Here is a 15,076-nt window from a genome sequence, read left to right as displayed (position 1 = left end):
ATGCAGATTTTTGTGAAAACTCTGGCAGGGAAAACCATCACCCTTGAGGTTGAACCATTTTCACACTATTGAAAATGTGAAAGCCAAAGTCCAGGACAAGGAAGCGATTCCTCCTGACCAGCAGCATTTGATCTTTGCTGGAAAGCAGCTAGAGGATGCCATACCCTCTCTGACTGCAATATCCAGAAAGAGTCCACTGTGCATCTGATGCTGCGTCTGAGAGCTGGTGATCTGTCGCAAGAGCTATGCCCACCTGTGTCCTTGTGCGTCAACCTGTCATAAACCCAAGTGTGGCCACACAAACAGTCTGTGCCCCATCACCAGCTGAACTAAACATCACGTTCTGTTGCCCTTGTTAGACATGCATTTGTCCTAATTTTCCAATAAAAGTTAGTTGCATTGTCAAAGAAAAATGACACACGGACAGGTATGTGGATAGTGAAGGGTAAGAGGGATGTGGGACAAATGCAGATAGATGGAACCAGCTCAGATGATTTTGGTCAGTATGGACAAGTGGGGCCTCTATTTTCATACTTCTGAGAAATAGTATCTAATTTTAATTCTCATATTCTGCTTTTTCTAATATAAGCTTCTCCCACAGTTGTAATTTCTATTTTCCGTCCACGTAAAGGTCTTTGCATTCAAATTCAACAACGTCTCCTCCAGAATCACCATCAGCATTGTTGCACATCACGGCTGTGCAAATGGCCGCTACTCTACTCACTTTATAAATGTGATTTTTGGCAAAGTAGAACTCCAATGCCATATTTAAGTTTGCAGATGACACCACTGTTGGTGGATGAATTAAAGTGGTGAAAAATTTGCCATCAGGAGGGAAATGGAAAATCTGGTGAATGGTGCCACATCAGCAACCTCTCACTCAACATCAGCAAAAACAAAGAATTGATCACTGACCACAGGAGGAGGAAACGGGAAGTCTATGAGCGAGTCATCATCAGGGACTGGAGATGGATCTGTCCCAGGACCATCCGTAACTGCCATTATAAAAAAGGCATGACTACAACTCTACTCAGAAGTTTAATTATAATTGACATGCCAAATAAAACTTTGACACACTTCTATAGATGCACAGCTGACTGGTTGCATCATGGTCTGATATTGAAACACAATGAGCAGGAATGGAGAGGTCTACAAGATGTAATGGATACATCCCAATTCATCACAGGCAAAACGCTCCCCATCATTCATTACATTTACAAGATGCACTTCTACAAGTAAACTGCATCCAGCATCAACAACATCCTTCATCCACCTCATGCTCTCTTCTCACAGCTGCCATCGGGAAGGATGTCCAGGATCTTTAGGTCCCACACCACCAGCTTCAGGAAGAGTTATTACCCTACAGCAGTCATGGTTTTGAAATGACACAGGTATCTTCACTGAGCTGATTCCATTATCTGCAGACTCACTTCCAAGTATTCTACAACTGAATTTCACTGTAATTTTTTAAAATTATTTGCATGGTCTGTCTTTTGCACATTGGTTGTCTGTCAGTCTTTGCTGTTTATAGTTTTCATAAATTCCATTGTATATATTTTCTTATAAATACCTGAAAATAGTGAAACTGAAAGTAGGACCCTACTGTGCCAGAGGTCCCAACACACTAGACCTCTACTGCACTACGATAAGGAATGCCCATTGTTTGCTCCCGAGACCGCATTTTGTTAAATCAGATCATTTGACTGTACTCGTCCTCCCTGCATACAGACAGAGATTAAAGAGCAAGACTCCAAAGATCAAGCTTGTCTGAGTGGCATAATAACAACAACCTCTCACTCAGTGTCAGTAAGACCAAGGGACAGATTGTCGACTTCAGGAGAGGGAAACCAGACATCCATGAGACAGTAATCATTGAACAATCAGAGGTGAAGAGAGTCAATAACTTTCAATTCCTGTGTGTCACTGTCAGAGGATCTGTCCTGGACCCATCATATAAATATTATTCTGAAGAAAGCACAACTGCACCTTTACTTCCTCAGGGCTCTCAGAGATTCAGCATATCATCGAAAACTTTGCTAAACTGCTATAAATGTGTAGTGGAAAGTGTGCTGACTGGCTGCATTACAGCCTGGTATTTGATCATCAATGCCTTTGAGTAGAAAATTGTTCCAAAGGTAGTGGATTCAGCACAGGTACATCACGGGTAAAACATTCATAACCACTGAGCACATCTACATGAAACATAGCTGTAGAAAAGCCAGATCCATCATCAAAGATCCTCACCACCCAGGCAATGCTCTTTTCTCACTACTGTCATCAGGTAGAAGGTACAGGTACCTCAGGACTCGCACCACGAGGTTCAAGTACAGTTACCACCCCTCAAATATCAGGGGCCTGAAGAAAAGGAGATAGCTGCACAGGTGTCAGGACTCATTTAGGGGCTCTGTTATATTATTATTGCATTCTCATTATTTATTGCTATTTACTTTTTCTGCATTTGCACTGTTTGTTTACAGTTTATAGTTCCTCATATTTACAGTTCCCAGTTACTGTTCTATAGATTTGCAAATAATGCCTGCAGAAAATGAATTTCAGGGTTGAATGTGGTGACATGTGTGCACTGTGAGAATAAATTGTACTTTGAACTTTGAACGATATGGTGAAATATGCACACTGTGATAGCAGCTGGGAAAAGACCCTCATCAGGTGTCAGATCTCTCAGTGGGAGAGCATTTTTGAGATAGTGATCATAATTCTAACTCCTTTATAATATCATTGGAGCGAGATAGGAACATACATGTTAGAAAAGCGTTTAATTACAGTAAGGGAAATATGTGGCTATTGGGCAGGAAATCGGAAGCTTAAAGTGGAAAGAGATGTTCTCAGGGAAAACTACGGAAGAAATGTGGCAAGTGTTCAGGTGATATTTATGTGGAGTTCTGCATAGGTACATTCCAATGAGACAGGGAAGTTATGGTAGGGTACAGGAACTGTCCTGTACAAAGGCTGTAATGAATCTAGTCAAAGAGCAAAGAAAATCTTACAAAAGTTTCAGAAAGCTGGGTAATTTTAGAGATCTAGAAGATTGTAAGGATAACAGGAAGGAGCTTATGAAGGAAATTAGGAGAGCCAGAAGGGGCGATGAGAAGGCCTTGGCAGGGAGGATTAAGGAAAACCCCAAGGCATTCTACAAGTATCTGAAGAGCAAGAAGATAAGACGTGAAAGGATAGGACCTATCAAGTGTGACATTGGGGAAGTGTGTATGGAACCGGAGAAAATACCACAGGTACCTAATGAATATTTTACTTCAGCGTTCACTATGGAAAAGGATCTTGGTGATTGTAGTGCTGACTTGCAGCTGACTAAAAAGCTTGAGCATGTAGATATTATAAGAGAGGATGTACAGGAGCTTTTGGAAAGCATCAAGTTGGATAAGTGTTCGGGATCAAATGAGAAGTACCCCAGGCTACTGTGGGATGTGAGGCAGGAGATTGCTAAGCCTCTGGCGATGATATTTGCATCATCAATGGGGACAGGATGAATTATGGAGGGTTGCAGATGTTGTTCCTTTATTCAAGAAAGGGAGTAGAGATAGCCCAGGAAATTATAGACGAGTGTGTCTTACCTCAATGGCTGGTATGATGATGAAGAAGATCCAGAAAGGCAGGATTTATGAACATTTGGATAGGTATAATATGATTATGAATAGTCAGCATGGCTTTGTCAAAGGCACGTCGTGCCTTAGGAGCCTGACTAAACACATTGATGAAGGAAGAGCAGTAGATATCGCATATATGGATTTCAGCAAGGCTTCTGATAAGCAAGGCTTATTGAGAAAGTAAGGAGGCTTTGTGGATCCAGAACTGGCTTGCCCACAGAAGAGTGGTTGAAGTCAAGTTATATTATGCATGGAGGTTGATGACCAGTATTGTGCATTGGGGATTTGTTCTGGGACACATACTCTTTGTGATTTTTATAAATAACCTTGATGAAGAAGTGGAGGGATTGTTTAGTAAGTCTGCTGATGACACAAATGTTGGAGATGTTGTGGACAGTGTGGAGGGCTGTCAGTGGTTACAGTGGGACATTGATAGGATGCAAAACTGGGCTGAGAAGTGGCTGATGGAGTTCAACCCAGATAAGTGAGAAGTGGTTGATTTTGGTAGATCAATTATGATGGCAGAATATAATATTAATGGTAAGACTCTTGGCAGTGTGGAGGATCAGAAGGATCTTGGGGTCTGAGTCCATAGGACACTCAAAGCTGCTACACGGGTTGACTCTGTGGTTAAGAAGGTGTACGGTGTATTGGCCATCAACCATGGAATTGAATTTAGGAGCCGAGAGGTAATGTTGCAGCTATATAGGACCCTGGTCAGACCCCACTCGGAATACTGTGCTCAGTTCTGGCTGCCTCACTACAGGAAGGATGTACACGCCATAGATAAGGATGTTGCCTGGATTGGGGAGCGTGCTTTATGAGAATAGGTTGGGTGAACTCAGCCTTTTCTACCTGGAGAGACAGAGCATGAGAGGTGACCTGATGTATAAGATGTTGTTAAGCATTGATCGTGTGGATAGTCAGAGGCTTTTTCCCTGGGCTGAAATGGCTGCTGCAAGAGGACACAGGTTTAAGGTGCTGGAGAGTAGGTACAGAGAGGATGTCAGTGATAAGTTTTTTAATCCGTGGTAAATTCATGGAATGGACTGCTGGCAACGGTGGTGGAGGCGGATACGATGGGGTCTTTTAAGAGACTTTTCGAAAGGTACATGGAGCTTCGAAAAATAGAGGACTATGGGTAAGCCTAGTAAATTCTAAAGTAGGAACATGTTCGGCACAACTTTGTGGGCCGAAGGGCCTGTATTGTGCTGTAGGTTTTCTATGATACTGTTAATTTAGTTTCGATTAAAATTTTGGCTTTGACAATATTTTTCCGTAACGTTCTTTTTTAATAAACGGTTCAGTGATTTAGTTACACCGATTTTTTTACCCCAAATTATAAAAGATTATCCACACAAAAAATGTAGAAAATACAAATATTAAATATTTATAAGACCGTAGAGTCAAATTAAAATATGAATATTACTCTCTATAACACACTCAATTCCCGTGGGTGGGTGGGGTCACCGTTCCCGGAAATCCCCTTCAGTACCAACTCTGTTAAATTGCTGGCAATTTTTCAGCGTCTCCACTGATTGACAGGTCTCTCCGCCCCGCCTCCCGTGCTGTTGACTCCGCGTCACGTGAAACCGCGTTGCATATTGCCCATCTGTGACGAGCTGACGTCATAAAAGTCGCACCATCACCGACGTCGTTTCCTTGGGAACGGCCTGTGGCGGGCGGTAAGTCCGGGATGGTGGGCAAGGAGTTGTGGTAAAGTGGAGTCGGTCTCTACTTTGGGTTTCGGCTCCACTGTGGGAATCGGCCTCTCCTCTTCCTGCCCTCGGAACAGTGAGTGTCTGTCAGCGCCTCACCGCACCGGCTCTCTGCCTCAGGTACAATATTTAAACCATATTTGCACAGTTACATGGATAGGAAAGGTTGAGAGGGACACGGGCCTAATGCAGGCGGATGGGACGAGTTCAGGTCGACAACTTGGTCGGCGTGGATGAGTTTTACCGAAGGGACGGTTTCAGTTCTGTATAAATCACTGACTCTATTCTGGGCGGGTCAGCCAGGGCAGGATGAACACAGTTGCTGGGACGTGTTCATCAACAGAGACTTTGTGTGTTTTTGCCTCCACCACCTCCTCTGGCAGCTCATTTGGGATACCAGCTATTCTCTGTGTCAAATATTTACCCTTCCGATCCCCTTTAAACCACCCCCCTCTCACTTTACAACTATTCCCTTTAGCTTTAGACAGCCACACCACTGGAAACAGTCTCTGTCTCTCTAACCTTTGTATGCCTCACGTAATTTTATCCACATCCATCAGCTCACCCTTCAGATTTACTTTCCGTGTCCACCCTGTCACATCAAAACTATTCTATTTTAGGGTGAAGAAAAGACCCCAGTGAGTGAACAGTTTCTGCCTTCCCATCCCCAGAAGATGTCCCTTTGATCCATGAAACTGGCACTCAGTCCCCTGCACCAGCTCCTCAACCAGACATTCATCAGTGGTATCATTCTATATTTCCCCGAACTAACAAGTGTCACTGGGAGTCATATAGAGCTTACTATTTTATAGTTTCTGTCTTATTTATGTAAATATACTGCAGAGAACCACATCCCTCCTCCTCCCTACATTGTTATTACCAACATGCACCATCCACCATGATGTCTGGCTGCTCAACTTTCCCTTTCAAATGTCCTGCAGCTGCTCCGAGACCATCCGACCATAAGTCACAGGAGCAGAATTAGGCCATTTGGCCCATCCTGTCTGCTGCCCCATTCTGCCAGGAATAAGAGATCATGACAGATATATTAACCCTCTCAAACACTCTTATCCCATCCCCACTACAATCGAGAACCTCCACATTCAATGTACCCTATGATTTGGCCACATCCGTACCCTTCCTTCAATCAGCTGTTTTGTCTTACTGACATTAAGCACAAGGTTGTTGCTGCGACACCACTCAACTAGCTGGTCCTGTATGTCCAATCATCTCTACCTGAGATTCTACCAACAATGGTTGTATGAGGCATATTTATAGATTGCATTTGAGCTATATTTAGTCAGATAGTCATGGGTATAGAAGGAGTAGAGCAGTTGGCTAAGCACACAGCCTTGAGGTGCACCAGGGCCAGTGATGATTATCAAAGAAGAGGAGATATTTGAATTGACTTCATTTCTTGCATCTTTCACATACATGAGGAGTTAAAAGCTATGTTATGTCTCCATCTAAATATGCAATGTGCAATCATAGTAATATATAATAATTGATTAAAAAATAAAACAGCCAATGTAACAGAGGTATCCTCAATTGAGCGTGTTAATTAATCTGATGGTGTGGTGGAAGGAGCTATCCAGAAGCAAGTTGGTCCTGTCTTTCATGCGTTACGGATTCAGGCAATAATAAATATATGAGTCAGGCAAGGGTTTTTACAACAATTAACACGTTTATTAAACACTGAAAACAAAACCCCAAAAATAAACAAATCACTAACGTAACCAGAAATCAGCTGCTGTGCAGCAGGTTAAACAGTTCTTAAAGCGATGTTGCAAAAACAGTTCTTTAAAGTAGTATTGCCAAAAGTTCAAAATGCTCACAGTCCATTTAAGGGAGAGACTTTTTAAGATGATTTGAATTCTCTTTCACGTCGTGTTGCTTCGGTTCCCAAATCGAACTTTTTCCCACGAAGAATTTACTATACAAAACGGTTTAAAGGCACTGACCTTTCCTTTACAGAACTATTCTCAATCTTTTCTGCTATTTCGCAGAGATTAAGACGAGAAGAGTCAACAAATTCCTTCTGAACAAGGATCAAGCAAGGTCGAACCCGTTTCACCGTTGAAATTGATTCTCCTCGATCTTCTATCTCCCGAACTCCGATCTTCACTCTCCACTGATTCTTAACTAGCAGTATGTAAAGAAACTGCTGGCAATGACCTTTTAAACTTTAGGCATTAAATAAAACTTCATCTTTCAACTAAACTGCGTCATCACATTAAATCACGCAGTGGCATGAAGTCAACATAGCAAATCCAGCCACGAACTGCCCCTCCTCACAGGGAGGGGTCCTGCTTTTATACCCTGTAAAAAAAAACCTGTCACATGACCTCTACTGGCGGGAAAATGACGGCACTCCACCATCACAAGACCATTACCTCAAGTCCAGTACAGCTTCAACCCCAGTCACGTAACAAGGGTACCACTGTCACGTGTCACGAGTACGTAACACATGCAGAGTTACCCTTTCCCGGATGGTTGCTGTTGGAATAGATTGTGCTTGGGGTGACTTGGGTCCACAATGATCCCTCGGGCCCTTTGCTCACACCTACCTTTGTAAATGTCCTGAATCATGGGAAGTTCACAACTACAGATGCACTGGTCTGTCCGCACCACACTGCAGAGTCCTGCGATTAAGGGAGATTCAGTTCTCATACCAGGCATGATGCTCCCAGTTGTGCCCCTGTAGAAAGGATTTGGGGGCCCATAGCAAACTTCCTCAGTCGTCTGAGGTGAGAGGGGCGCTGTTGTGACTTTTTTACCACTCAGCAGGTACGTACAAGACCACGTGACATCCTTGGGTATGTTGCTGCTCAGGAACTTAAAGCTGTTTACCCTCTCAACCCCAAATCTCTTGATCATCTATTGACATCTTTTGATGTTGATAGGGGTTAGCCCATCTGCATTAATCCACAAAATCTATGAGGATGATCACCAATCCGCACAGATTGTTGTCTCCCACTTAGGAAGTCGTGGATCCGATTGCAGAGGGACCAGATTCCGTAGCTTATTGATCAGGACTGTGGGAATGATGGTGTTAATCGCTGAGCTGTAGTCAATGAACAACATTCTGACATAGGCAGCACAGATTCACTGCCCTTTACTCAGGAAACTGCTCCTTATCTTTGTTGTAATGGTGTGTCCTAATATTCTGAGGCTGTGCCCTGTCGTCCTAGCCTGCCCCACTATCAGAAATCCCCTCCCCACTCCATTCTTGACCTTTCGATACTTAATTGGTGTCAATGAGATTCCTTCGTTCTTCTAGAGAGTACAGGCCCAATGCCCTCAAACAATCCTTGTTCACGAACACTTTTATTGCCAGCATCATTTTTGTGAACCTCCTCTAGACCCTCTCCTATGCGAGCTTGTAGCTTTTTAGATAAGGGGCCCAAAACTGTTCACAATACTCCAAGTGTGATCGGACCAATGCCTTATAAAGTCTGATCTGATCCTATATATCCCTACCACTCCAGTAATATTCCTACCACTAATGTAAGAGTCACCAGGGTACGGTTTCCCTGTTCCAGTTGTGGTCACTCAATAATCTGCAGCCTGATCTCAGGTGTGACCAACTCACTGAATCTCCGGTCTCAGCATCCTGGAAACTCTAGGTCTGTCCATCTCCATTTTCATTTCCTTCACATGGTCAGTCAGGAGCTGCACATCGGTGCACATCCCTCATGTGAAGTTATCGGGGACACTGAGTGACTCCCTGATCTCCCACATCCTGAGGCGGAGCATGCCACTGCCATAACAGTAATTCCAGATACTCCAATAGGGAGAGGAATTCCAAAGAAATCCTCTGACATTTGACTTCCCAGAGTACACCGACTTAACTCCCATTTCTCTGCACACATTTCCAGCTGGTCTATGTTCTGCTGAATCCTTTGGCAACTTTCCTCACGATCCATAACTGCACCAATTTCTGTGTCTCTGCAGGCCTACAAATCAGCCCTCCTTGGCTGCTCTGAAATTGTTTATGCTTTTTCAGATACAAACTGATCTTATCTTTAAATATCTTTTCCAATAATATCCCTCCCACTAACATAAGAGTCACCAGGGTATAGTTTCCTGTCTTGTCCCTATTGCATTTCTTAAAAAAGGGGGAAGAATATTTGTCATTTTCCACTCTACTGCATCCTGGCCTGTAATTAAAAGAGCATCAGTTTTGAGATTTGTTAAATTTTTGTCCTTATTTTATCCCTCAAGCATCAGGTTTCTGAATCAAAGTTCAAAGTAAATTTATTATCAGTACGTATACATTCTACAGCTTTGAGGTTTGTTTCACACAAGCTGCCACAAAACAAAGAAAGCCAAAGGAACCCACTAATAAAATAAGACCATCAAACACCCAATGAATCCTGCAATCAATAAACACAAGCAAATTCTGTAGCATTTTGAATTGAAATGCTCAAAGAGAGTCTGTACACAGGTGCTTAGTTCAGTGCAGAGTGGAGCAGCGAGCTGAACCGGCGTGTCCCTGGCCTCAGGCAGAACAACTTGACCTTTTTAGTCTGGCCCCGCGTATAAATCGTCATTGGAACATTGGTTTCAGTCGCTTTGATACGATCCGGGTCCTGGTCCCCGTCACTTCGATTTGGCCTGTATCTGACTTTTCAATTTCAGCCCCGAGTTTAAATCAACCGTACTTTGGGTCTTCCTCACTCTCAGTGACCTCAACTCAGTTCAGCCACATCAAATTGCCTCCAAGTCGAAAGGGAAGTTACAGGCCAGAAAAAGATATTCATTGGTGTCACCTTAAACCAGAACCAGTGCAGATAACTCTATTTAACTTCACTTAACTCACCACTGAACTGTTTTCCACAGTTTATCACTTCACTTTCAATGATTCTGCATCTCATGTTCTCTATTTATTTAGTTATGACTGTTATTATTATTTTCTCTCTTGTATTTACACAAGTTATTGTCGTTTGCACATTGGTTATTTGGCCACCCTGTTGGGTGCGCTCTTTCTGTTGTGGTTCTTGGATTTACTGAGTAAGACCGTACGACAAAGCAGCAGAATTAGGCTATTTGACCCATTGAGTCCGCTCTGCCATTCAATCATGGCTAACCCTTTTTTCTCTATGCAGCCCCACTCCTCGGACTTCTAATAACCTATGATACCATGTTCAATCATGTGCCTATCAAGCTCTGCCTTAAGTACACCCAAGGACGTGGCCTCCACAGTTGTCTGTGGTTATAAATTGAACTAATTCAGCACACTCTGGCTAAAGAATTTCTCTGCATTTCTGTTTTAAATGGACACCCCTATATGCTGAGGTTGTGCCTTCTAGTCCTAGACTCCACCAACATAGGAAACATCCTTTCCACATCTACTCAGTCCAGGCCTTTCAACATTCAAAATGAGATTCCCCCCCACCCCCATCCTTCAAAATTCCAGTGAGTACAGACCCAGAGCTGTCAAATGTTCCTCGTATGATAACTGTTTCTTTCCCAGAATCATCCTTGTGAAACTTTTCTGAACCCTTCCCAATGCCAGCACATCTTTTCTTAGATGAGGAGCCCAAAACGCTTCACAATACTTAAGGTGAGGCCTCACCAGTGCCTTATAAAGTCTCAGCATCACATCCCTGCTCTTGTATTCTAACTGCTTGATGTGAATGATAACATTGCTTTTGCCTTCCTCACCTCCGACTCTACCTGCAAGTTGCCTTTAGGATGGTCGGCACAAAGACTCCCAAGTCCCTTTGTATCTCAGATTTTTGGATTTTCTCCCTATTTGGAAAATGGTCTGTACACTTATTTCTACTACTAGAGTGCATGACCATGCATTTTCCAACAGTGTATTTAATTTGCCATTGTCTTGCCAATTCTAATCTGTCAAAGTACTTCTGCAGCCTTCCTGTTTCCTGAAGAGTACCTGCCCTTGTTGTCATCTGCAAACTTGTAATAACGCCATCTGTTCCATCATTTAAATCAATGATGTACAGCATAAAAAAGAAGTGGACCCAACACCGACCCCTGCGGAACACCACTACCCACTGACAGCCAACCAGAAAGGATCATTTTATTCCCACTTGCTGACTTCTACCAATCAGCCAATGTTCTAACCACGCCAGTAACTTTCCTGTAATACCATGGGCTATTAGCTTGGTAAGCAGTCTCATTTGAAAGTCCAAATATATGACATCTGCTGCATTCCCTTTATCTACCCTGTGTGTAATCTCTTTAAAGAATTCCAACAGGTTCATCAGACAAGATTTTCCCTTAAGGAAACCATGCTGACTTTGTCCTTTCTTGTCTTCTTGTTCCAATACTGCATAACCTCATCCTTAATAATTAACTCCAACATCTTCCCAACCACTGAGGTCAGACCAACTGCTCTATAATATCCTTTCTGCTGCCTTCCTCCTTTCTTAAAGAGTGGAGTGACATTTGCAATTTTCCACTCCCCTAGCACCAATACGTTTTGAAAGATCATTACTAATGGCACCATAATCTCTACCATTAACTCTGCAAGAACCCTAGGGTGCAGTTCATCTGACCCAGGTGACTTATATACCCTCAGGTCTTTCAGCTTTTTGAGCGCCTTTCCCTTATGATAATAACTGCACTCCTCCCCTCACACCCTTCAACATATGGCGCATGACTAATAACTTCCACTGATGCAAGATACTCATTTAGTTCATTTGCCATCTCCTTCTCACCCCCCACCCCGTTAATATTTCTCTGGCCTGAATTTCTAGCAGTCCAATATCCAATCTCATCTCTCCTTTATGTTTTACATACTTTAAAAAGCTTAAACTATCCATTACGATAATATTTGCTAGCTTGCTTGTATATTTAATCTTTATCCTCTTCAGGTTGCTCTCTGTAAGGTGTTAGAAGCTTCCCAATCCTCTGTATTCTGACTATTTTTTTCTTTGTTTTATCTTACATTAGCTTTGACTACCTTGTCAGCCACAGTTGTACTATCTTGCCATTTGAGAATTTATTTGTTTCTGGAATACATTTATCCTGTACCTCCCTCATTTTACTCAGAAACTCTCACCATTGCTGCTCTGCTGCCATCTCTGCCAGCATCTCCTTCCAATTTACTTTATCCAACTCCTCTCTCATACCACTTTTACTACCTTTACTCCACTGAAACACTGCTATGTCAGACTGTACTCTCTCCGTATCCAATTTCAAGTTGAACTCACTGATGCTGTGATCACTGCCTCCAAAGGGTTCTTTTTACCTTATGTTCCCTAATTGCCTCCTGTTCATTAAATAACACACAATTCAATATAACTGATTCTAAAAAGACAACTCTTAGGCATTCACCAACCTCATTGTCTATTTCCACCCTGATTCTCCCAATTGGCCTGGATGTTGAAATCTCCCATGAAATCTCCAATAACATTGCCCTTTTGCATGCCTTTTCTATTTCCTGTTGTAATCTGTGGTCCACATCCAAACAACTGTTGTCGGCCTGTTTATAACTGCATCAATGTCCTTTTACACCTGCAGTTTTTTTTTAAATTTACTCACAATGATTCAACACCTTCTGATCTGATGGCACATCTTTCTACTGATTTGATACCATTCTTTACCAGCAGAGCCATGCCATCCCCATTTCCGACCTTCCTGTCCCTCAGGTATGTCTAACTTGGGTACTTAGCTCCCAACTCTAAATAGTTTTCATCCGTGATTCAGTGATGATCACATTATACATGACAATCCGTAATAGGGCAATAAGATTATCCACCTTATTTTTTATACTCTGTGCATAAAGGTATAACACTTCAGTTATTGGATTTGCTACCCCTATTGATTCTACATCCCTCTGCTGGCTGCAGTTATGTCCTATCATCAGCTTGCTCTTCCTGACAGCTTGACTGCATGCTATCTTTTCTTTCCTTACCATCTGTACTATCCTGAGCCCTTTCACGCCAGTTCTCATGCCCCTACCAAATTAGTTTATACCTTGCCCAACAGCTCTAACAATCCAGCAGAACACCCACAAGAAAATTAATCCCAGGGTTGCGTAGGATGACAGAAATGTATTTTGATAATACATTTACTTTCAGCTTTGAAATTTGTAGTACAGAGCCGTGTGTTGTACTGGTCTGTGTCCTCACTGGCCGGTGCTGTGCTCTGGCAGCTTAGTGTGCTTGGAATATGGTGTTAGTGTTTTTACAGAAGTGTGTCCTTATTACACTATTTATCTGTCCAACCAGGAGCTTAGAAAATTCACTGGAGACTAGAATAATTTTTTCAGACTATTACAGGTCACAGGATCATTCTGGGATGATCTGGACTATTTGAACCATCAAGTTTATACCAGCTCCTGCTACATTTCTACAGTCCCATTCCCCACTCTTTCCCCACAGCTCTGCAGGTTATTTCCTCTGAAATACCTGTCTAATTCCTCTTTGAACACTGGTTGTTCCTGCCACAATCTGGTGAGTCCCATATTTCCCAAGGCAGTCAAGAAAGTCTCCCTCCCTGGTGGATCATCTACATACTGTTTCAGGAAACCTTGCTAGAAACACTTAACAAATAATGCCCCATCGAAGTCACAGGTGATAAGGGAATTCCAGTCACTCTGGGGTGATTATTCACTATAGAAACTCTGTTGTTTTTACATCAGCGCATAACCTGCAAAAATATCTGTTCCTCGCTCTTAATGGTGTTATGATCACAGCCCCCTCCTTTGTGAGAATCGCAAGAGCACCCGTTGGGGGGGGGGGGGGGGGGGTTAGTAGACCCAGAAAGTGAGAGAGAGAGAAACGTGAAAAATTGCACGTCCCACCAGGGATACAGAATAAGATGCCAGCAACTATTGTTTCATGGAGAACACGTGAAAAGCCCTCAGGCAAGGTGGGCTGGTTGAGAGATTGCATCATCCCAACCTGATTGACACCTGCGACCCCGTGAGGAAGTATAAAGGAGAGTCTCAGGGGGACAGCCCCTTAGACGCACCAAGAAGACACGAGAGTGTTCCTGCAGCAGCGGGAAGGCATTCTGAAGGAAGCCACGTGCGTTAGATTACGGGATAGGAATCTGTGGCTGGAATCACAGAAAACCGCTTTAACTAACATCGGGGAGAGGAAACCAACGCTCCCCCGATTTCACGGAAGATTCATGAAGACTCGGCAAGTTCTTTCTCTTCTCCCCCAATCTCTCTCTCTCGGTCGCCCCACGCAAAACGCAACGATTTTCAAAGGGCTGAGGCCCACAGACTTTCAGAGTGACTTTTATATTTCCAACGGACAATCTATTAACCCCTAGACATCAGCAGAGCTCACTTCTTAATGATGATGGTTACTATACCCGCGCTTTAGATTGAATGTTGACGATGTGCACTATCTGAATGTATGTATTAACCCTACTTTTGTGTCCCTTTATAAATAAAAACGTTTGAAAATAGTGATAACAGACTTCAACAGACCTCTCTATCTTTGCTGGTAAGTTATCCAGTTACGGGATTCGTAACACTGGTTATCGGGAGCCCTACAGTATAATCCCATCACAGTGATTTCACCTTTCTCATTCCTGAGTTCCACCCACAGTGTCTCACTGGATGAGCCTCCGGGATGACCTTGAATTTGTGACATTCTGCCTGATCAGCAGTACAGCTCCCCAATCTCATTCACCTCCCTCTGGACTGTCTGAATCTGAATCCTGGAATGTTTAGATCCAGTCCTGTCCTTCTCTGTAATGGATGAATCTCTGTGCCATGTACTAATCCAGGCTCTAAGTACGTCTGCATTA

General features: G+C 43.0%; 1 pseudogene; it reads left to right on the top strand.

Annotated features, from left to right (window-relative positions):
- LOC132383910 (polyubiquitin-like) overlaps nt 1–15,076 on the top strand; it is a 54,426-nt pseudogene continuing 39,350 nt past the window's right edge.

Source organism: Hypanus sabinus, chromosome 31 (assembly GCF_030144855.1).
Source record: "Hypanus sabinus isolate sHypSab1 chromosome 31, sHypSab1.hap1, whole genome shotgun sequence".
In the NCBI taxonomy this organism is placed as follows: domain Eukaryota; kingdom Metazoa; phylum Chordata; class Chondrichthyes; order Myliobatiformes; family Dasyatidae; genus Hypanus; species Hypanus sabinus.
Note: the sequence above shows the minus strand (reverse complement) of the source record. Positions and strands in the feature narration are given on the sequence as shown.